General features: G+C 39.4%; 1 protein-coding gene across 3 annotated transcripts in view; it reads right to left on the reverse strand.

The window, feature by feature from the left end:
• raraa (retinoic acid receptor, alpha a) overlaps positions 1-22,424 on the reverse strand; it is a 500,456-nt gene that overhangs the window by 442,777 nt on the left and 35,255 nt on the right. For all 3 annotated transcript variants that reach the window (XM_052038428.1, XM_052038429.1, XM_052038427.1), the window contains exon 5: positions 3,622-3,732. The gene's annotated coding sequence lies outside the window, so the exon portion shown is untranslated. The remainder of the gene's footprint in view (positions 1-3,621; positions 3,733-22,424) is intronic.

Genomic DNA, 22,424 nt, shown 5'->3' on the forward strand with positions numbered 1-22,424 from the left:
ATATGGGAGAACAGTGCAAGGTCTGCTTTGCCTGGAGACCAAGTTTTAGATCGTAAAGGTAGAATATTAATGCTGTACAAGGCTACCTTTCTTTGGAGTATTTTGTCCAATTTTAATTCCCACACATAGTAAATAATATTAAAGTTCTGAACAGCGTGCAGGGAAAAGAAACCTAGAAAATAACAAATCTTTATGACCTTGATTATGAAATTATGCTTCAAGAGTCAGGGTTATTCATCCTGAAGAAATGCAAACATAGCGGTGATATGGTTGATACTTCTCAAATAATGATACATTTGGACACAGTCATGGTTAGATAGGGTACTTGAAATGGGTAGCAAACAAAAGAAAGTCCAAGGATATTACATTTTTTTTTCCTAGTTATTCATTTTTCAAGATCTAGGAATTGTTAGCAAGGCCAGCATTTCTTGCCCTTCCCTAATAGCCCTTGAGGTGGAACTGGTGAAGTACATCCAGAGAGTTGTTGGGTAGGGAGTTCCAGGATCAAGACCAACAACAATGAAGGATTAATGATACATTTCCAAATCAGCAAGATGTACAACTTGGAGGGGAATCTGCAGGTGGTGGTGCTTCCACATGCCTACTACCCTCATCCCTCTTCTCAGTGTAGCCCAGACACGTAAACACAGTGCATTTTTTAGATGTTACTCACCATATCGTGCGCGTGGCACAGGGGATGAATGCTTAGTGTAGCTGGAGTGCCATTCAAATGAGTTGCTTTGTCCTGGATCATGTCAATCTTCTTGAGAGTTGCTGGAGCTCCTCTCATCCATGCACTCCTGACTTGTGCCCTTTAGGTGGTGAAAGAGCTTTGTGGTGTCAGAAGGAGAGTCGCTCACTGCAGGACATCCAGCCTCTGACCTGCTCTTCTGGGCACTTTATGTACGTAGCTGGCCTAGTTGAGTTTTGGGTCAATAGTAATCCGAGGATATTGACGGTAGGGAACTTGGTAATCCAAATGAATATCAAGGATCGGTGATTAGACATTTTCTTGTTGTAGATAGTTATTGCCTGGCACTTCTGTGGAATAAATATCACTTGCTACTTATCAGCCCATGTCTAAAATTTGACTAGATCTTACTGCATGCAGATCTAGACTGCTTTATTTACTGAGGAATTGCAAATTATATATTGTGTCTCCATCAGAAAAGATCCCTACTTCTGACCTTATCATGGAAGGAAGGTCAATGATAAAGCACATGAAGATTGCTGCACCTGGGACATCCTGAGGAAATACTGCAGTGATGTCCTGGAAATGGGACAACTGACTCCAATAACTACAACCATCTTTCTTTGTGCAACATTGGAGTGTTTCCCTCTTAATGCTCATTCACTTCAATTTAAATAGAGCTCTTCGACACCACATTTAGTTAAATGCTTGCCCAAGGACAGTCACTCTCACTACATCTTTGGAATTCATCTCCTAAACTGTGATGAGGTCTCTGTCAAACCAGGCATCAGTAAGCAAGTGCTAATAAATAACACTATTGAAGGGACCTTTCATCAAGTTCCGCGATTTGCTAATCAATTGTGCTATGAGCCTTGGGCAGCCACAATCTCCTGGTTGGTTAAATGATTCAAGGAGCCTTCCCCAGATTATTCCCAAGTTAACCACAGTTTTTTTGTTCCACTTTCTTCCTTTGCCTGGCATCTCTTTTAAGAGTGTTGCTAAAAAATGAGTCAATGACATTCAAAAGTTTTCACAATTGGCTAGATGGGACAAGTTTATTCAGCTTGATGATCCTCTTTTCTCATGCCAACACCACTCCCAAAAACAAGCCTTATATTCCAAGCTCCATTGTGATGAGAGGTTTCCAGGAAGACAGAGAACATGCTTCAGTGAAGTTCTTAATGCTTCCTTGAATACCGCATGCTCTTCAACTTGGTATTGGTATTGGTTTATTATTATCACTTGTACTGAGGTACAGTGAAAAGCTTGTCTTCTATACCGATCGTACAGGTCAATTCATTACACAGTGCAGTTACATTGAGTTAGTACAGAGTGCATTGAGGTAGTACAGGTAAAAACAATAACAGTACAGAGTAAAGTGTCACAGCTACAGAGAAAGTGCAGTGCAATAAGGTGCAAGGTCACAACAAGATAGATTGTGAGGTCATAGTCCATCTCATAGTATAAGGGAACCATTCAATAGTCTTATCACAGTGGGGTAGAAGCTGTCCTTAAGTCTGGTGGTACGTGCCCTCAGGCTGCTGTATCTTCTACCCGATGGAAGAGGAGAGAAGAGAGAATGTCCCGGGTGGGTGGGGTCTTTGATTATGCTGGCTGCTACACCAAGACAACGAGAGGTAAAGACAGAGTCCAAGGAGGGGAGGCTGGCGTCTGTGATGCCCTGCGCTGTGTCCACAACTCTCTGCAGCTTCTTGCAGTCCTGGGCGGAGCAGTTGCCATACCAAGCCGTGATACATCCAGATAGGGTGCTTTCTATGGTGCATCGGTAAAAGTTGGTGAGAGTCAAAGAGGACAAACCAAATTTCTTTAGCCTCCTGAGGAAATAGAGGTGCTGGTGAGCATTCTTGGCCCTGGCATCTACGTGATTTGACCAGGACAGGCTGTTGGTGATGTTCACTCCCAGGAACTTGGAGCTCTCAACCTCAGCACCATTGATGTAGACAGGTGCATGTACACCGCCCCCTTTCCTGAAGTCAATGACCAGTTCTTTTGTTTTGTTGACATTGAGGGAAAGGTTGTTGTCATGACACCATTCCACTAAGCTCTCTATCTCCTTCCTGTACTCCGACTCATCACTGTTTGAGATACGGCCTACAACGGTGGTATCATCTGCAAACTTGTAGATGGAGTTAGAGCAGAATCTGGCCACACAGTCATGAGTGTATAGGGAGTAGAGCAGAGGGCTGAGGACGCAGCCTTGTGTGGCACCAGTGTTGAGAATAATCGTGTCGGGGATATTGTTGCCTATCCTCACTTATGGGAATCCCTGGCTATTGATGACACAGAATGGAAATGTAGCATTTGAGAAAACATTGAGTTTCTCTGACAAGTGAAGCACACCGAGGCCAGGTGAGAACAGAAGATGCAGAACCTCTCAAACAACCTATGCACGCACCTAGGCAATCATAACCTGCCCCACCTGCAACAGGATCTGCCGATCCCACATCTGCCTCTTCAGCTCTGAGAACTCACAGAATGGGAGCAGAAGAAATTCATCTTCAACCCCATAGGGCTGCCAAAGATGATGAACCAGAGTTAAATAACTATAAATCAGACAGACCCATGGATAGATACCTCAACATGTAATATTATTTGGCACCAACACAAACAAGCTCACACCAAGTAAAAAAAAAGTCATGCTAACTTCAGAAAATTCTGGAGATACTCAGCAGGTCAGGCAGCATCTGTGGAAAGAGAGACAGTGTTAACATTTCAGGTCAAAAAACAAAGGGATCTGGCAAAAGGTCTTCAAACCAAAACATTAACACTTTATCTTCTGCCTGACCTGCTATGTATTTCTAGCAATTTCTATTTTTATTTCGGATTTTCAACATCTGCAGTTTTGTTTTGATTTTCAGACTGGCTTGAGAGTTTGTTGCACCCACAGTAGTAAACTTCTGCTTGCTTACCTGAGTAGGTGTACACTCAAACTTGATGTTATAAAGAGGAAGCATCGATAAAGCAGTTGTCAATTGTTTATTCTCGACCCTTGCTTCAAGTGAAACGCATGCTTCAAAACGCTGCACAGAAAGAAAAAATGAAATTGAACCAATGCAGACACCACTTGCCCACACATCCTGCCTCACCCACTGTGGTATATTTTTTGCCACAAATATTAGAAACTTAGAGTTGCATTTATACAAGACCTTCAATGTAAAAAATGCCCCAGGGCTCCAGTGAATGCTGAAGAAGTGAAGGTATCAAGCAAATATGGTAGCACCTAAGAACAGCCTTAAAGACAGAGAGATTAATTAGGGACAGGGTGACTGCCTGGCTCTGGAGTGCATTGCTCCACAAAACAAAAGAACTTCCGATTTGGGGCTTCAACATCTGAAGTCTCTGCTGCTAATGATTGGTGGAATGAGTGGAGGGAGGTATAAGAATAAAAGTAACTGAAGCAGAAGTAGGTCATTCAGCCACTCGTTCCTGCTCGGCCATTTAACAAGTTCATGGCTGATCTTGGGCCTCAGCATCACTTTTCTGCTTGAACTTCGAATCCCTGATTCCCTTAATATCCAAAAATCCATTGCTGCCTGTTTTGAATATACTTGGCAACTAAGCCACCACAGGATCTCAGGTAGAGAATCCTAAAGACTCATTGCTCTTTGGCTGAAGAAATTCCTACTCGTCACTGTCCTGAAAGGCCAGTCTCTTAGTTTGAGATTATGATCCTGGTTCTAGACCTCCAAGCCAAGATCAAGGAACCCACCCACCCTGGATCTCTTATACGATAAAGATGAACTCTTGATCTCTCAATCTACCTCATCGTGGCCCTTGCACTTTATTTGTCTACCTGCACTTTCTCTATAACTTAACACTATATTCTGCATTGTATTTTGTTCTTTTGTACTACCTTGATGTATTTGTGTATGGGATGATCTGTATGGATGGCATGCAAACAAAAGCTTTTCATCGTATCTCAGTACATATTACAATAATAAACCAATTACATCATCTCTGTATCTACCCCATCAAGCCCCCCAAAAATTTGTATATTTCAACAAGATCACCACCCATACTTCTTTTCTGTACTTATGTTACCATCTGCTTTTAGCTAAGTGAAGACACTGCAAATGGTTTTTGCAACAGAAACATTTCTTCAGGCAAATTAATATTCTATTATATCCAAGACTTCTAAGAAAAGGGTTTGTGTAAAGGAAAAGGTTGTAAGCCCTAGGTTTTCAAACTGGGGCGAGGGTCAACAGGGGGAGGAAGTGCAACCCACTCAAGGCCTGGTAAAAACAAAATTATTTTTATTCAAGTTTGTTATTAGGATGGAGAATAGTAGGTGTTACAGGAACCTCTGTTCTCAACAATGCATTCTCCACAGATTAAAGTAAATGTTTCCATATGTCTATAAAAATACACCTGTCCTAATGAATATTTCAGTTTATATTTATATTATATTTTCCACAGTGTAATTAAAACATGGAGCATGAAACAGGCAAGAAAACAGACCAGCTCCCTGGATCTTTTGGGTTTCATGAAGACTCAAAACATAAAATGCTGCATGGCCACATTATAGGTATCCCACTTTCACGCATAATAAGTACAAGCCGTAAATGAAGATTAAAATATATAGACACACATTGAGCTGGTGCGTGTATCTCAATGAGCTGGGCCCCTCTCTGTTTGTTTTATTGTTTATGTTCCCTACAGATTCAACAGAGGAACAGTGTGTTTCTCCTAGACATTGTGAAATCCACTTCCAGGCCAAAATATACACAGTTCCTGCCAATTTAAAGCACACCAGTCCTGATTCACCAAGGAGTTCAACAACCCTTGAAAGTAACTTTAACTCAGTTCAAAGCTCTCACCAAATCCAGTTCTGTATAGTGAATCAACTGCACATGTCAGCCTGCACGTACAGTAGTCTACTGGCCTACCAACAAACTGTAAGTTTAAAAATAGGCTGTAAAATACTATGGACAGCTGCTGAGAACAAAATCTTGGGATCTGAAGCAATAGTTTGTCAACAAAACAAAACCAAATTTACTATTATTAAAATAATAAACATAATCACTGTACCTTGCATGCAAAAACACTTGGGGAGCTGTTAGGAAAAAGCCCACACAAGAGTTGGCATGCTAATGCACTGTAGGGGACCTCACAGCAGACCCGATCCTTGCTTTGCTTATTTTACTCACAGGACTTATTGGGCAACTATCAGAAGTGGGAACCCTGGCTGAAATTTTTTCCACTCTACCTAGTTTAAATTGATTGCAGAACTCTTGTTTCCATCCTGGTCCAAATAAGATAATCCAACAAGGATCTGTACCTGGGAGGTATATTCAGACTTGCTAGGTACAGTTATGCAGTAGCCACTCTATTTTTCATCAGGAGAGCTCCTAGCCTGATTTATTATTAATATGGAGGACATTTTAATACCTTCCAGCTCTTGAAGCAATAAAGTGTTTAGATCAAAGTTTATAGTTTTAATAGTTTATCAATGAACTAGCTTAACATTATGAACTCTGACTCATTAATACTATAAACACTACACATATAATGTAGTATTTCAGCTATGTCTGCATGTTGACTTACCACAAATCTCTAGGAAAAGAAACACTATTTCCATTTCAGCTCCATGCCCAAATTCAGACTTGAAAATGTATATTCATATAAATTTTAGTGTCAAGAAGAGTCATGAGCTAAGAATTTAAGCTAGTCCCCTGACTATTTATTAAAATACATTTATGTTTTTGCAGCTTTCTCTGCGGTAGTTCAGGGGACTGGAGTAGAGTAAACCAAGTCTCAGTTCCCGCAGCAGAATGAAACTTGTCGGCATTCATTTTTGGAAACTATTTGAGGCAGAAATTGAAAAACTTACGAGAAAGCTTCAAGTAAAACTTTCAAAAGAACAAAAAGCTCAGAGCTTTTACAAGATATATTTAGACTACTGACACCATTACAACGTGGGAAAAGTAACACTAAAGCTTGTCTATCTATTGCACACAATCGGCCATGCATAAAAGGTCCATATTTTTCCCCCCAAACTCTGCAACCACCAAAAGTGTAACTTTCATCTATGTGTTGCACAGCCAAAGCTGTCCCTTCTAATAACAAAGGTAAAGAACCTATAATTGTACAGCCGTGTTTTTCTTTACAGCTCTAACACACTGCAAAAACCCATTTCACTGAAATCCTATTACCCACTCCAAATGAAATGTAATAAAAATAGAAAATGCTGAAACTTCAATTGCTTTTCAATGATTGAAAATTTTCAGGTCAGGTAGCATCCGTGGGTGGAGCAACAGTTAATAGTTTAGGTCAATGACCTTCTGTAGTGTATTTATGTAAAATACATAACTATGTCATGGGGGCATAAGATGAGAGAGCCACTTGCTCTCCCCTTGTTGTTGTCATCAGTCCAGAACAAAATACAAACCTTTGTTTCAAAGCTTGTCTTCTGCAGTTAATACAGTTCAAACTTACTAACATGTTCAGCGTTGTTCACTGTCCAACCTCAAATACATAACATCTGTCATCAGAACTGGCTAATGACTTGAAACATTAACTGTTTCTCCTTCCACAGATGCTGCCTGACCTGCAAGATATTTTGCCATCTTTCCTGAATGATATCTTTGGTTCTAAAAATTAAATTAATTATACAAATATTGGAAGCAGTGTCCTTTACAAAGTTTATACATGAGAATGATTCCTTTCCCAAATGCATCACAAGGTGAATTTATTTTTCCTGGTGTGCATCTGCCTGCAGAGAATCCAGGAAAATCATAGAACATAGAAGACAGCACAGGAACAGGCCCTTTGGCCCATGATGTCTGCACCGAACACAATGCCAAATTAAACCAAATCTCTTCTACCTGTACGTGATGCATATCCCTCCATTTCCTGCATATTCATCTGTCTGTCTAACCGCCTCTTAAACACTACTATTGCATCTGCTTCCACCACTACCCCTGGCAGCCCATTCCAGGCACTTACCACTTTTTGTGTAAAAACTTGCCCCACACATCTCCTTTAAACTTTCGCTCTCTTGCCTTAAATGCATGTTCTCTAACATTTGACATTTCTACCCTGGGAAAAAAATTCAGACTGTTCACCCTATCTATGCCTCTCATAATTTTATAAACTTCTATCAGGTCTCCTTTCAGCCTCCGACATTCCAGAGAAAACAACCCAAGTTTGTCCAACCTCTCTTATAGCTCATACTCTCTAATCTAGGCAACATCCTGGTAAACCTTTTCTACACCCTTTCCAAAGCCTCCACATCCTTCATGTAATGGGGCGACCCGAATTCCACAGAATACTCTAAATGCAGCCTAAGCAAAGTTTTCTATAGCTGCAACGTGACTTTCTTACTCTTATACTCAACATCCCGATCAATGAAGGGAAGCATGGCAATTATCTTCTTTACCATCAGGGAGAGAGATTTGCAGAGAGAAAAATTAGGAAGATTTATAAAGCCATATCAAAACCAATTCAATGTCTCCCTCCATTCTTTAATCAGAATCAGGTTTATTATCACTGACATGTGTCATGAAGTTTGTTGCTTTGCAGCAGCAGTACAGCACAAGACATTAAAAATTACTAAGTTACAAAATAAATAAATAGTGTAAAAGAGGAATAACAAGGTAGTGTTCATGGATCGTTCAGAAGTCTGATGGCGGAGGGTAAGAAGCTGTTCCTAAAATGTTGAGTGTGGGTTTTCAGGCTCCTGTACCTCCTCCCCGATGGTAGTAATGTGAAGAGGGCATGTCCCAGATGGTGAGGGTCCTTAATGATGGATACCACTTTTTTGAGGCACCACCTCTTGATGTCCTCGATGGCGGGGAGGGCTGCGCTTAATATGGAGCTGACTGAGTCTACAACCCTCTGCAGCCTCTTTTGACCTCCATACCAGATAATGATACAACCAGTCAGAATACTCTCCATCGTACATCCACAGAAATTTGCAAGAGTCTTTGGTGACATACCAATCTCCTCAAACTCCTAATGAAGTAGAGCCGCTGAGGTGCCTTCTTCATGATTGCCCAAGATAGATCCTCTGAGATATTGATGCCCAGGAACTTGAAGCTGCTCACCTTTTCCACTGCTGACCCCTCAACGAGGACTGGTGTGTGTTCTCCCGACTTCCCCTTCCTGAAGTCCACAATCAATTCCTTAGTCTTGCTGACGTTGAGTGCGAGGTTGTTGTTTGTGACACCACTCAACCAGACGATCTCTCTCACTCCTGTACACCTTCTCATCGCCATCTGAGGTTCTGCCAACAACAGTGGTGTCATCGATGACTTTACAGATGACATTTGAGCTGTGCCTAGCCACACAGTCATGAGTGTAGAGGGAGTAGAGCAGTGGGCTAAGCACACATCTTCGAGGTGCACCTCTGTTGATTGTCAGCGAAGAGGAGATGTTACTACTGATCCACACTGATTGTGGTCTCCTGATGATAAAGTCGAAGATCCAGTTGCAGTGGGACGTACAGAGGTCCAGGTTTTGAAGCTTGTTGATTAGTACTGAGGGGATGATGGTATTGAACGCTAAGCTGTAATCAATAAACAGCAGGCTGACGTATGTTTTGCTGTTGTCTCTGTGCTCCAAAGCCCAGTGAAGAGCCAGTGAGATTGCATCCGCTGTAGACCTGTTGTGGCAGTAGGCAAATTGCAACGGGTCCAGGTCCTTGCTCAGGCAGGAGTTCACTCTAGCCATGACCAATCTCTCAAAGTACTTCATCACAGTAGGTGTGAGTGCTACCAGATGATAGTCATTGAGGCAGCTCACCCTGCTCTTTTCGAGCACCCATATGATTGATGCTCTCCGACTGCAGCAAATGAGAGGTTGAAGCCATTTACTATTCATTTACATTTAACTTAAATGGATTGAAAAATTAGGAAGTCACTCTCTCCCCAAGATCTATTTGTTTTCCATGCCATTCCCACATTTCCTGCAATCATTGTACCCAAGTAATGAAAAAGATCATCCAACCCTTTCCTTTCTGACCTCCCTATCTCATCATGAAAAAGTGACCCTCAATTTGTTTCCATTGTTGTTCTTTCTCCTTTCCCATTGCAGACCATCTCTGGGTAACGAATGGATCCTGTTTATACAGACGACCTTAAGTTAATTTTGTCCACAAGTCAGAAAATACACAAAGAAAAAAAGTCACTCGATATGGTAACCATATCTCCAAAGTATTGTGATGAATGACATCAAAAACGCAAAACTGATAAGAACAAACAATTACTAAAAGTGGAGAGAGAGAGGAAACTAGATCTGTCATTTGTTGAAAACAAATGTATGTACATATGTACATCATACTTTTGAATTTAATAATATTATGGGAGCGTGCTCATATGTAGGGGTGTCTATAGATCTGCTGTTCGTAATCCGGGAATAGCCTGTATAAACAAGAGGTTGCATTGCTGGTGGCTTTTCAATGTTTAATAAAGAAAAATTTAAAACGACAATCTTACACCCTTTTAATTCTCTGTGATGTATCCTCATTTCAGCAGAAAGTATTAAGCCTGCATATGCTAACATAAAATACCACACTCGGTCTTTCATTGAACTTTTCCTATTGGTCCAGAATAGGATGTTTGCACAGCTTCACAGACCAATCCCACAGCAAAAGACCCTACTTTGATCTTGTTCTACAAAAACTTCACTCCACTGGACTTGTAATCACTTGCCATTATTGGGTCAGCAATATTGTTTTTGTACAGGTCCAATTAACCAGTTTTAATTTTGAAAACAACAGATCCCAAAACTATGTATAACTGCATCACCAACTGAACTTGACTGCAGCTGTCTTTATCGATGGCATTGCCAGCATTCCTGCCTTGATATTGTTATGATATATTGCCAGAATTTTGTGTTTTGATATTGTTGCTACAGAGTATTTGGATCAACTTTGTTCACAGTAGAACTACTTTTCAAGACCTTCCTCCTCTGTACAAACCAATATTATCTCCATTCGCACTTCAGCAATATGAATATTCACTTCCTCAGACCTTACATTCTTTTACAGAAATGTTCAGAACTTCATCTTTCCCACATTATCTGGCCAGAACATTTCACCAAGACAGAATCATAACTATCATTCCGAAGTATGGTGATGTAAAGAGCTTGCATGAACTCTTAATCTTGGTGGCATACGTTCCTTCAATCAGTTTTCCTGCAAAAGGGGATACAGATCCTCAACTGTATCCCATACTCCTGAGAACTGTTCATAACAGTTCATAAGTTAGAAATGAACAGAAACCGTGAATCCATCCCGTGCTGGTCTCCCAAACGCTTGTTCATATATGAGGACCCATATATGTATACAATAACATGGTACAAAAACATGGCGCTACACCACACAAAGTAACTAAACATAAATTATTAAGAAACATTTTTAATTAATCACTTTATAAAATAGACTCTTGGATACCCGAGTTGAAGTGACCAACTTAGTCACTGAAGATCCATTTAAATTATCCCATCTTATAAATGGAGGGTGGGATAAACTTTAGAAATATATGTGCTGACAAATTTTTTCTAAGGTAATTCTCTGGGATCGAGGATGTTGCTTCCATTCCAGTTTTGGGTTCTGAGATGAATGACAAGGTCTATGCGGGAACCACAGACATTTCCACAGATGGGAGGTGCCCGATGGGGTAGATGGGTGGGTAGTTTGAGAGAGTTCATTCCTTCTGTCATTAACATTTGGCCTTTGCGTGCTTCCGATACATGAACATGAACATGATACATGAACGATACATGGTTTTCAATACTACCCAACTGCTCCTCCTCCCCTTTGAGCAGTCAAGGACTTGAGATTCCAACTTGTCAAGAGCAATGCTGCAATTTTTCGAGGAGGTTTTCAGAACATTCTTGAATCTTTTCTTCAGTTCACGTGATAATCTATTCTGTGACAGAGCTTAGAATAGAGCCTTGGTTCAGGAGTCTGGTATCATGAAAGACATATTCACAGAGTAAATAGGGCTTAAATGCTGGGGATTTTGGCCAGGGGAAGGAAGCTGACATTTATTTATCCTTCTAATGGATTTGCAAAATTTTGTGGAGGCGCATTGGTGATATCTTTCCAATACCTGGAAGTGCCTCCTGTTAGTAGTCCAGGTCTCAGAAGCATAGAGGAGGGCAGTGATTACTACTGCCTGATGACCGATGAGTTTTGTGATGTTTGAGGTCTTCACTTCAATGCCATTTTTCCCTCAGTCAACCAAAGGATGTGCTGGTGTACTGAGAGCAATGGCAAATACTAGCATCAGTGAGAGGTGGCTCCCAGGACACGAGATGCAGTTCACATCTATCTGGCAACCTTTATTGTCATAGAATGGTGACAAGTTGATAGAGAACTTTTGCCTTGCAGAGGTTGACTATTGACTTAATTGTCGTGCAGACCTATGATAGAGCTGGTGACAGAAACACCAGTGGGAGTTCTACTTCACTACTGATTTCAGTGAGGAGTTCTACATAAATTTAATTAAGTCACCTGGAATTTAATTGAAACTTGGAAACTTGTGAAAACACGTAACATAATTGTTGGCATTCCCCTTTAGAAAAAGGAAAACTGGACAGATTTATCACTCCTGCACAAATCCCAAAATGATCCCTGGGAGCAGGTATGGAATAAAAGACGTGTAGGGGAAAAATGGAGGAAAAGTATGATTTCTGTCACTGACAAAATAATATAAATATCGCAAGAAAATGTTCAGAATGCATGGTTGCAAAATGCTGTGGCATTCTGGCCATAAACAAGCATTTAATTTAACTTAAAAATTAACAAAACTAGATCGCAATTACGATTGAGGCACAGGGTTCCCTCAAATTCTTCATGACATGAATGACACAGCTGCCAGAGAGACCAGCTTTTCCAGACATCCTTTCCCAAAATAGAAATGAAGGAAGATATCTGCAGCAAATATTTAGTTCACAATGAAAGCATTTAGACAGTTGACTGGTCTTTTGTCCAACTGCTTGCCTACATAAAGTGAATATACATTTAAAAAAATAAATCATCATGCAAAGCATGGGATGCAAAACTTTCCTCCACTGAACATATTCAAACAATGAATAATTAGAACAGAGACTTAAATGAAGATGAGCAGAGCCCTTTCTAAATGGAAAAATGTAAATTTCTAATTTTATCCATGAAGCATTTACACCATGAGTACAACAACTGATATTCCTTGTTAAATGCAATTGAACTATTTATTTAATTTTCATGATCTTATTATATGGTAGCAAGGTACCTCAATGCTCTTCTGTTTTTTGCTGGGTGTTTTTTTTATTCCCAACTACAGCTGGCACAACCATCCCTCAGTCCCAACAGCAGACCTTGTGAAAGGTTGAAGGTTTTAAAACTGAGCAGTAATTCAGAAATTTTTTTTCTAAATTAACTTTGACTTTGGGATCCAGGATTTCGGACTTTAATTCCAAATTGCATAATCTGCAAGTAAGGAAATATCTGCATTTCAAACCCGTTGATTGGTAAACAACAAGTCATGAGCAGCTCAGAGGTGGTCCATAAAAGCCTATTTGTTTTGGACCTATTCAACTAGCTACTTTCCATCCTGCAAAGGGAATGGCATTGCATTAGCCAATGAGCAATGTAATGGGGAAGTGGCCCTGATCCATGAAAAAAGGCAACCTAATATGAGCCAACAAGGTTCACAAAATTGCTATACTTAAAATGTTCAGTGAAAATTATGCAAGTCCTTCAGTATCAACATTTCTAAATGTTCCAATATATTTTGCCCAAAATAACAAGTAGCAAGAGAGCCAATATACGCACCAAACCATTAGTACCACTCACCAACATAGACAATGTCATTCCCATGGTGGGAAGTAACTCACTAGAAGAAAACTGGAGCCAGTTCTCCATCTCACCTTTATCTTTCTTTACACAACAATCACTGCAGCTTCAAAATAAATTCATAGCATAGGCAATCAGATATTGTAATGTTATCAGCAGTTACTTGCAAAGGCTATTTTTATGGGAAGACGGACTTCGTGCAAGACCAATGGATGATGAAAATATGGGAAGAGTATAGCCCAGAGGTAAACTGAATGGTCACATTTATTTTTAATTCTAAAAGAGAAAATGAGATCATATTTATATGCTTATTTGCTTCTCCTATTTTGTTATACATTTTCTTACAAATGGCACTCAGCCATTGCCGATTAAGAAATTGCTGCAGATCAGGTTTAATGTGGATGTAAGTAGTCTGTATAAAACAGTGATTTTAAAACTAAAGGATAGGTTAACAAAATTGACAAGCCTCAAGCAAGGCACAAGATCAGAAGAATTTTCTCCCCTGCAGAGTGGCAGACATTTAGAAAAAAGATCCCATTAAAAACAGCTGATGCTATGTCAATTATCTCCTTTAAAATGGAACTGGATGGTTGAGAAAGAGGGTATGTATACAAAAAAAAACTATCAAACAATTCTCTGATGTTTGAATAGGACAGGTCAATAGTCTGCAACTGCTTAATGCATTCACTATGTTCTCTGTTATTTCAGCACAGATGTCAAACCCATTTAAAATAAATTATTAGGTTAATTCCTCTTGTAAAATAGCCAAGAATACAATTTTAAATGAACGTATTGAGCTTTTGGATTGCCACCATCATTGCACATACTTTTAAAATGCCAGATTTCAGTCCTTCTGACACCAAACAGTGTCATCTCAGGAAGAAAGAGGAATAATATTTACTGCAATCTCAGTTTGATATCCTGGAAAATGCACTGAACTTCCTATGGCTGTCGGAGAGATTTCAAACAGAATAACTTCTTGCTAGTTTTACCTGCGGCTGTTATCTTTAAAAAGCTTAATCAAACAAAGGAGAACCCACTTAGAAGGTCATTGGTAGCAGTAAGGTTAATGGACAAATGGCAATTTCTTGCTCCATATTTTACGGTCTTGAAAATTATGTTGCAAAAGGAGATGGCTGCACATTTTTTTCCACATCTCTCAACTGTATCACACACTGTACTTTCATCAATAGAAAAGGAACTTTGTGCTGGTCAACGCAACTTACTCAAAAGGAGCTATGGGAGTCGTACAATAGAGTCATAGAATCGTACAGCATGGAAAAGGCAATTCAGCCCCACATCATTCAGTATGCACCCTTCCATATTAATCCCATCTCCCAGCACTTGGTCTGTAGCCTTCTATGCCGAGGCAATTCAAGTGCTCTTCTAGACCTTAAACCCAGCAACCCAGCTTCAACCTCTCCTATAGTGTAAAATATTCAAGTGTCATCCATTCCCCTAGTGGCCTATCAGGAGGAATACTGGAGGAAGTCCGGAGTAGAGGAGGCTGCAACTTTTCTTATAGAGCTTAGAGAAGCATTATCATCTCCCCTGATCACACAAAGGACATTTCGAACAGACCTGATGGGCCTCCAGCCTCCACCCCGGCTGGTGACCTGCAGCTCAAGCACTGGTTGAAATCCAAAACAGAGTCAGAGTTATACAGCGTGGAAAAGACCCTTCAGCCCATCGAGTCCACGCCAGCCATCAATTACCCATTTACGCTATTTATTCTCCTCATATTCCTACCAACTCCCTCTGGATTCTACCCCTCACCTACATATTTGTGCCAATTTACAATGTTCACATCTCGCAGAAACCTGCTAAGACAGCTGGACATAACTAGTTATCTTAATATATGGTTAGGAGGCACTCTCCTTCTCTTCCCATTCGACACTTCGGATCATCTTAGCAAGCCTCCCGTTGTTTGGACCTCAGATGACTGTGACTCACCAACATCTTCTCAGACAGCAAAGGATGGATAACAGATATCAAAGTTGATAATAACTTCCACATCCCAAAATTTTCCTGCAAGTTTGCTATTCTAAATTAATTCCACTAGATGAAAGGTAAAAGAAAAATAAAAGTGGTGTAATGGTACTTCTATTGTTTCTTAACTCACACAGTACAGGTTTTGTCCTTGACACCTCAAGGATATTCTCTCCCAAATCAGTAAAGCAACAGGCACACCCTTCTTTCCTAAACACTATATATCCAGGAACATTTAGTAGCCTCTCCTGTAATTCCTTGTTACTGCCACAACTGCATAGTCAAAAATGGCAATTAGTACCTAGAGCTCATCCATCTTAATTACCAAGTTTTATGCATCTATTCCTTACTCTAGTGTTATTTGCTTCATTCAGTTGTGTGTGGCTGTGTTTTGAACCTCCTTCCCAAAGCTACAAGTTAATGCCCACCCTCTGCCAAATTAGTACAAATTGCCCCCCCCACAGCGATATTGTTTAACCGTTACCCCAGGATGGTGATAGTGTAGGACTCTGTGATGGTAAAGTCACTGAATGTCAAGGGTAGGATATTGACTCTCTTTTGTTGGAGATGGAGACTGTTGGCACTCAAAGTGCATGAATGTTATCTGCAACTTATCAGCCCATGTCTTTCTGTTGCCAGGTCTTGCAGTATGCAGGCATGGATTGCTGCATTTGAGGAGGTGCAAATGAAATAAAACATGGTGCAATCATCAGCAAACATCACCAATTCTGACCATGAGGTTTTTAATTTTGATTATTTTTGTAGGGCAAGTTCCCAATCAGCCAAGCCTCTCCATATATTACTGTGATTGTAAAGCAAAACATTATGGGACCTTTAAGGTAAAACCCAAGTCTAGGCCAGTTTACTAATTTAACTAATGTAGTTTCTTTTAAGCCAACACAATGTGGTACTGTTCTCATGTCTAAAGCTTAATTTTATTTTTTTTAAAAAACAGGAATAAAATCCTTTTCTCCCAACTAATATGTCAATATCTTGCAAGAAATATAATTTTCTTTTTTCTTTATTTCACCAGCAAGCCACTCCGAGTCAGTAGTGTTCGGCTCATTGAATGAAGGATGAGATTCTAAAGCAATTCCTTGCACAGTGTGTCTCCACAGTGTATATAGATTAGTTGCGAATCTGAACAATACTGGAGATACTTCTGAAGGGAGAGAAGGAAAATGAGACAGAATGGGACATCAATTTATATTAGTCTCACCAATCATACCCTTGCCTTTGCCATCTGCTTCTGAAACAGTCATTCATGCTTTGGTTATCTCCAGACTCTTACTAGCAGGCCACCTACTTTCCATAAACTCTCATTAAGTCCTATCCACGCATTATCTTCGTGGCTTCTTGATGGACATTGGCTTCTAGTCTATCCAAATCCTCACATTCAATGTTCACAACTTTGCCTTGGAGTAATGGAGACATACAGCACAGAAACAGGCATTCAGCCCACTGGGCCTGCACTGATCATCAAGCACCCAATTTACACTAATCCTACCCTAACTCATTTGTGCTGAAGTCTCTTCATGATCTTCTTCATCTCTCTAATCACTGCCAACATTCAATCCTCCAAAGTTTGGCCTCTTGTGTAATCCCCTTCACCCATCATTTGCAGCTATCTCATTAAGTGCTTAGTGCTATCTGCTCACGTTGCCATCCTATATCCCTTTACCCTCCCAGTCCTCCTTTAAAGTCCCTTATTAAAACCCATTTCTGTAAGATTGTGCTTCTAACAACTCCTCCTTTGCTAACTGTCCAATTACATCTACATCAAGTGACTTGGAATGTCCCTTTATGCTAAATGTGCAATTAAACACTTTTTTTGAAAAACTTCCTGACTCAACTCCGCTCTAACAAATTCTTATTGTTATGTAGTTTTCAAATGTTCTCTGGCATATTCAGTGTGACATACAATGTTTTTACAATTACAATCATGAACAATAAATATCAAGGGTTAGAATTGTTTATGTATAATACTTTTAAAAGATCCTACATCATAAAATACATTTATTTCATATCCTAAATAATTAGAATTTAATTTCCTATAACATTGGGAAGTGTCATTATAGTCTCCCCAGTTTGCTCTCCAGTTGTATCCAATGTGCAGCTAAGTCATAAAAAGATCCTGAAATGAGTCAATATATATTGTTATAGCCTACTTCCAACACTGTTATCAACATTACACCAAGGAAAAATGCAAATTAACCAAAAAATCTGTTATATTTTTAATGCAGTTTATAAAACACAAGGTATTTATTTGATGATTTAATGGCATTAAAATTACAAGCATCAACACTGCAAAAACCTTTGCTTTCATGTTATTAACTTTAGTTGTTATGCTTAATTGAAATTTCAACACATGCTAAATACTCAAGACTCATGAATACATCCAACATTATCTTATGGCATTCAGACATTTAATAATCTTGACATTCAGACTGCAGTTTTAAACTGACAAGGCTCTGTTGATGCTATAAATGAAAATTCAGGTGAAATCATTAGAGAATTTAAAATTATGACTATTTCCTGAGAATTAAATGCTAATCACTTCATTGTAATTAGTAGTGCTTACTGTGAATATTATTAGGCACAATATACATTAACAGGTGTGAAACACCAAGATGGTAATAAAAGTGATTCAAAAAAGAACATTAACATTGCTACAAGCTCCATGGGACAATTATTATAACTTTGCAAGATTCAGATGACAGTTATAAAGAGTGATCCGAACCCCGATGAGATTATTACATTGGAATCACTTCCAGTTATCCATAATACTCCACACACAACTGTTCCTTGTTTCCATTATTCAAGGTACACAGCAAATAATAGAAAACTAATAACTGACACAGAAAAAAATCAAGCCTTACAATTTTTGCAGCCTAAATTGCAAGTCAGTGGAAGAAATTGCAGCTGTGATTTCCCGCTTTATGTTAATTTCTTTTCTTGTTCATTTCAGCCAAATTTATCTCCGGGTAAACACAGTAATGTGGGCCTGAAGCAATATGTCCTGTGACAATGATTTGTTTCAAAATTGCAATCAAGAAAACAAAAGGCTGTTTCTCTTCACAGAAGAGTGAAGCAGCTCTATTATTTAATGCAGCTTGGCAGTTTCTTGTCTAATGAGGCCTTTAACTCCTTGATACTACAATGTCCTTCTGTGTGGATGTGTGTGCCTGGTGTCTAAACTGACGCACAGATGCTAAACCACCACCTAGCATGTAATGATTTTGGAGCTAATCCCATGTACATCTTACTTTCAAGTAACAGTTCATTATAAGTAGCTCAATAGCCATTGCATATTTGGACCCGGATATTTTGATGCTGAATACAGTTGATTCTGCACTCTATCTACTTTCAGTTTTGGAGCTGTCAGTTTTTAAGATTGCTACCTTAACCCAAAAAGTAAATACTGATAGGACTGGTGCCGTGGAGAAACCACAGGAACTGGGGAGTTTAGCTCCACGAACAGGATTTTGTGAAGTTGGAATCAGTTCAGCCATATTTGATTCCTGTAAGTATAAATAACTCCCAAATGAGATAGGAAAAATAAAGAACACTAGCCTTTAGGTCAAAGCTGAAGAACACACTGCTTTAACTTCCTAATTAGCCAAACAGCACACCACTATACATGTTTGGCCAGGCTACAACACTCTGCCAATTTACAAGTAATAATAGCAAATTATCTCTTTATCATCAACCCTTCGTATCTTTCTCTCCCTACTTCCCTTCCACTTTGAATTATTTGTGATCAGCTGCAGCTTTTCCTCTAGCCCAGGCTGACTTCATTTTGACCACAAGTCTGCTTGATTCTTTTCAGATTGATTCTCTCTGGTTAATAATAAAATAATAGATTTTGGAAAGTGAAAACTGAATGTTAATGTTGCAGTTTTAAAAGAAAACTATCCAATGACCAATTAGTAAGTACTTCAAATAACTTACTTAAACATCAGCTCTGTGATTAACTGGGGAAACCTATTACTTAAGTTATAAAGAAGAAGAAATTGAATTACAGTTAGGCAGGCATGATTCCAACAATAAAAGAAGAATATCTGTATTACCTTGGGATATCTGAAAAGTTATTTTATTCCTATGAATCATTTGACTAATTCATTTTATTAAAAGCCCTGTCAGACATTAGATCCTTCAGTGAATATTATAACTCATTTTCTAATCTTGATAACTCCTGACCCAACCTTCTTCACCCCAAAACTTGCTTTGAGAACTGTGCTAATTATACAAATATATTCTTATTCCCCTAGCAGACAGATATTTAATTTAACAAGGGGCTTTGCAGGGAGTTATAATTGTGCTCCAGTTGGAATTAATGATGGCTAATGTCCAGGAACCAAATTGGATTAGTCACACAAATACTATAAACTTCAAAAACAGGTTAGAGGTTTTCTTTTTATAAACCATTCCAGTGATCTTATTTACCCGAGAATCATGGCTGCATTTTCTCTTGGTAGTCACTTCAAACCTCCCGTCTTTCAGTGGGCAGCAGAATGAGGAGCTGGAAAGGAGAATGCCTTTTCTAAAAATAAATTAGAAATGAAACTACCATTTTTTGTTCATGGGAAAAAGTGACTTTTTTAAAATCCCAACAGAAATTCAACATGCAAGTACTTCTCGTTGGATTTGGTCCACGATCAAAAGGCAACATCTCAGTTTCTGGGTTAGGCATTTCAATGACAATAAAAAGAGGCATTGCAAGTATAGAATATACAATGTCTCCCCATGTACACTGAACAGCTGTGGGGTGTTGACTGGGATCTGTAGATTACCAATCCCTTCTGTTGGAACAATCTAATGGCAGGTGTTTGCCACAGGGCATAGCTCTTGCTTTCTCAGTAAGCAATCAGCACCTTGGCAAACTGTAGTGCCTTCTGTGGCAAAATGCCATCTGAAAATAACTATACTGAAGAGCAGCTTAAGTGGGAGAACTCATTCATGATATCCATATGACTGCATTGTAAAGAAAAGTTGTATTATCAAAAGTTGCAGGATAAACAAGCTCAATTTCCATAGAATACAGAGATTTTTTTGAGCCAAAATTGCACCACAGCAATAGAATTTAAGCTTCTAGGCACCAAGCTTATGATCACAGCAACAACGCATCCCTAACCTATGGTGATTTAGGTACAAGCAAAGATTTGTAATACTACTCACCCGTGAAGAAACACCCTTATTTTTGATTAAGCTGTTTCCTCATTTCTAACATACATGATTACATGGATCCTATCTGCACCAAATTTGCCAGGTGATGGACTTCACCAGTAGTATCGACTTTTATCCAATTCCACGTGTTTTCTTGCAAAGTCCATTGACTAAGGATGGGAAATTATACCCAATCCTGTCAACCACTCCCACCACTCCACCAAAACAAGATGGGGAAGGCAGCACCCATGGAGAAAGAAACAGGACTTAATCTCTCAGGTCAAGCATGGGAAATAAAAGAGAAGAAAACAAGCATGTTTTAAGTTTCAGAGAAGGGGAGGGGGAAGGAAAACAGGGAACGTCTGTGATAGGGCATAGGCCAAAGTTGTCATAGTAACAATAACTTTAAAAAACAGCAATTAGAGACAGGAGAGAGGAAAAGAAAATAAATGGAAAGAAAGGCACAGCCACATCCAATGAAAAGGGGTGATTATGCAAAATTGTTAAATTACACAATTTGTGTCAGAACCAGGTCCCAAGATTTGGAACATGCCTACATGAAAGATGAAGTGATGTTCCTCAAACTTACATTGAGCATCATTGGAGCAATGTAGGAGGTTGAAGACAGAGTTCAGAGGGGCCAGAGAATCGAAGTGACAGGTGACTATAAGTGCAGGGTTGCCCTTATTGAATGGAAGTCTTCTGCAAAGTGGTCTTTCGATCGGTGGTTGGTTTCTTCAATGTCGAGGAGACCACCTCATAAGCACTGAATGCAATACCATAAATTAGAAATGCAACTGATTCACTGCTTAACTTGGAAGGACTGTTTGGGTTCCTGGATGATGGGAAAGGAAGAGGGAAAAGGCACATGCCATGAGAAGGGGACTGGTTTGTTGAGATGGAAGCACAAACCAAAGAGATGGAGAGGGAACAGTCTTTTCAGAATATTAAAAGGGGAGACGAGGAGGAGATGTGTCCAATGATAGAATCCCATTGCAGGTGGTAAAAACCTATGGGAGCTTGATCAACTGAACATGGAGGCTAGTGGGGTGAAAAGACCAGGGGAACTCTATCCTTGTTATGAAGGGGAGGAAAGAGAGTGGAGGCAGAAATACAGGAAAAAGGCACAACGTGGTTAAGAACAGTTATGAAAAAAGGAAAAAAAATCTTTAAATAAAAAAAAAAGGTACTGAAGTTGAAAGTGTATGGACTATGGAAACTGACAGCAAAGATAATGAAATTTTCAATTCAACCCTGATGCCCTTGTTATCTGTATGGTTTAGCATTCAGCATCTAGCAGATGAAATATGAATACCCATATAGAAATACTGATTTTATAAACAGTGTAGTAGCATGGAATCCCTTGCACAGTTCTTTTGTTGATATTCAGAATTATCCATGACAAAGTATGACATTACATAAATAGTTTGGATAAATTATTTCTACCACCTCCCACTGCCACTGACGGACTCTTGACCTCACAATCCACTTCATTATGACATTGCACCTTATTGTCCACCTCCACGGCACTCTGTACTGTAACTCTTTATTCTTCACTGTTATTGTTTTACCTTGTACTACCTCAATGCACTGTTGTAATGAATTGATCTGTATGGAAGACGTTTTTTTACTGTACCTCAGTACGTGACAATAATAAACCAATTTACCACTGTTTGCCTTCCCCTTCTGAATAAACGGAAATCTTACTGGATATTGTTCCAGAAACACTCTGGAAACTTGCCAAAAGTCACTCTGGGTTTTATGTGCTGATGGTTG

This window comes from Pristis pectinata, chromosome 25 (assembly GCF_009764475.1).
Source record: "Pristis pectinata isolate sPriPec2 chromosome 25, sPriPec2.1.pri, whole genome shotgun sequence".
Lineage (NCBI taxonomy): Eukaryota > Metazoa > Chordata > Chondrichthyes > Rhinopristiformes > Pristidae > Pristis > Pristis pectinata.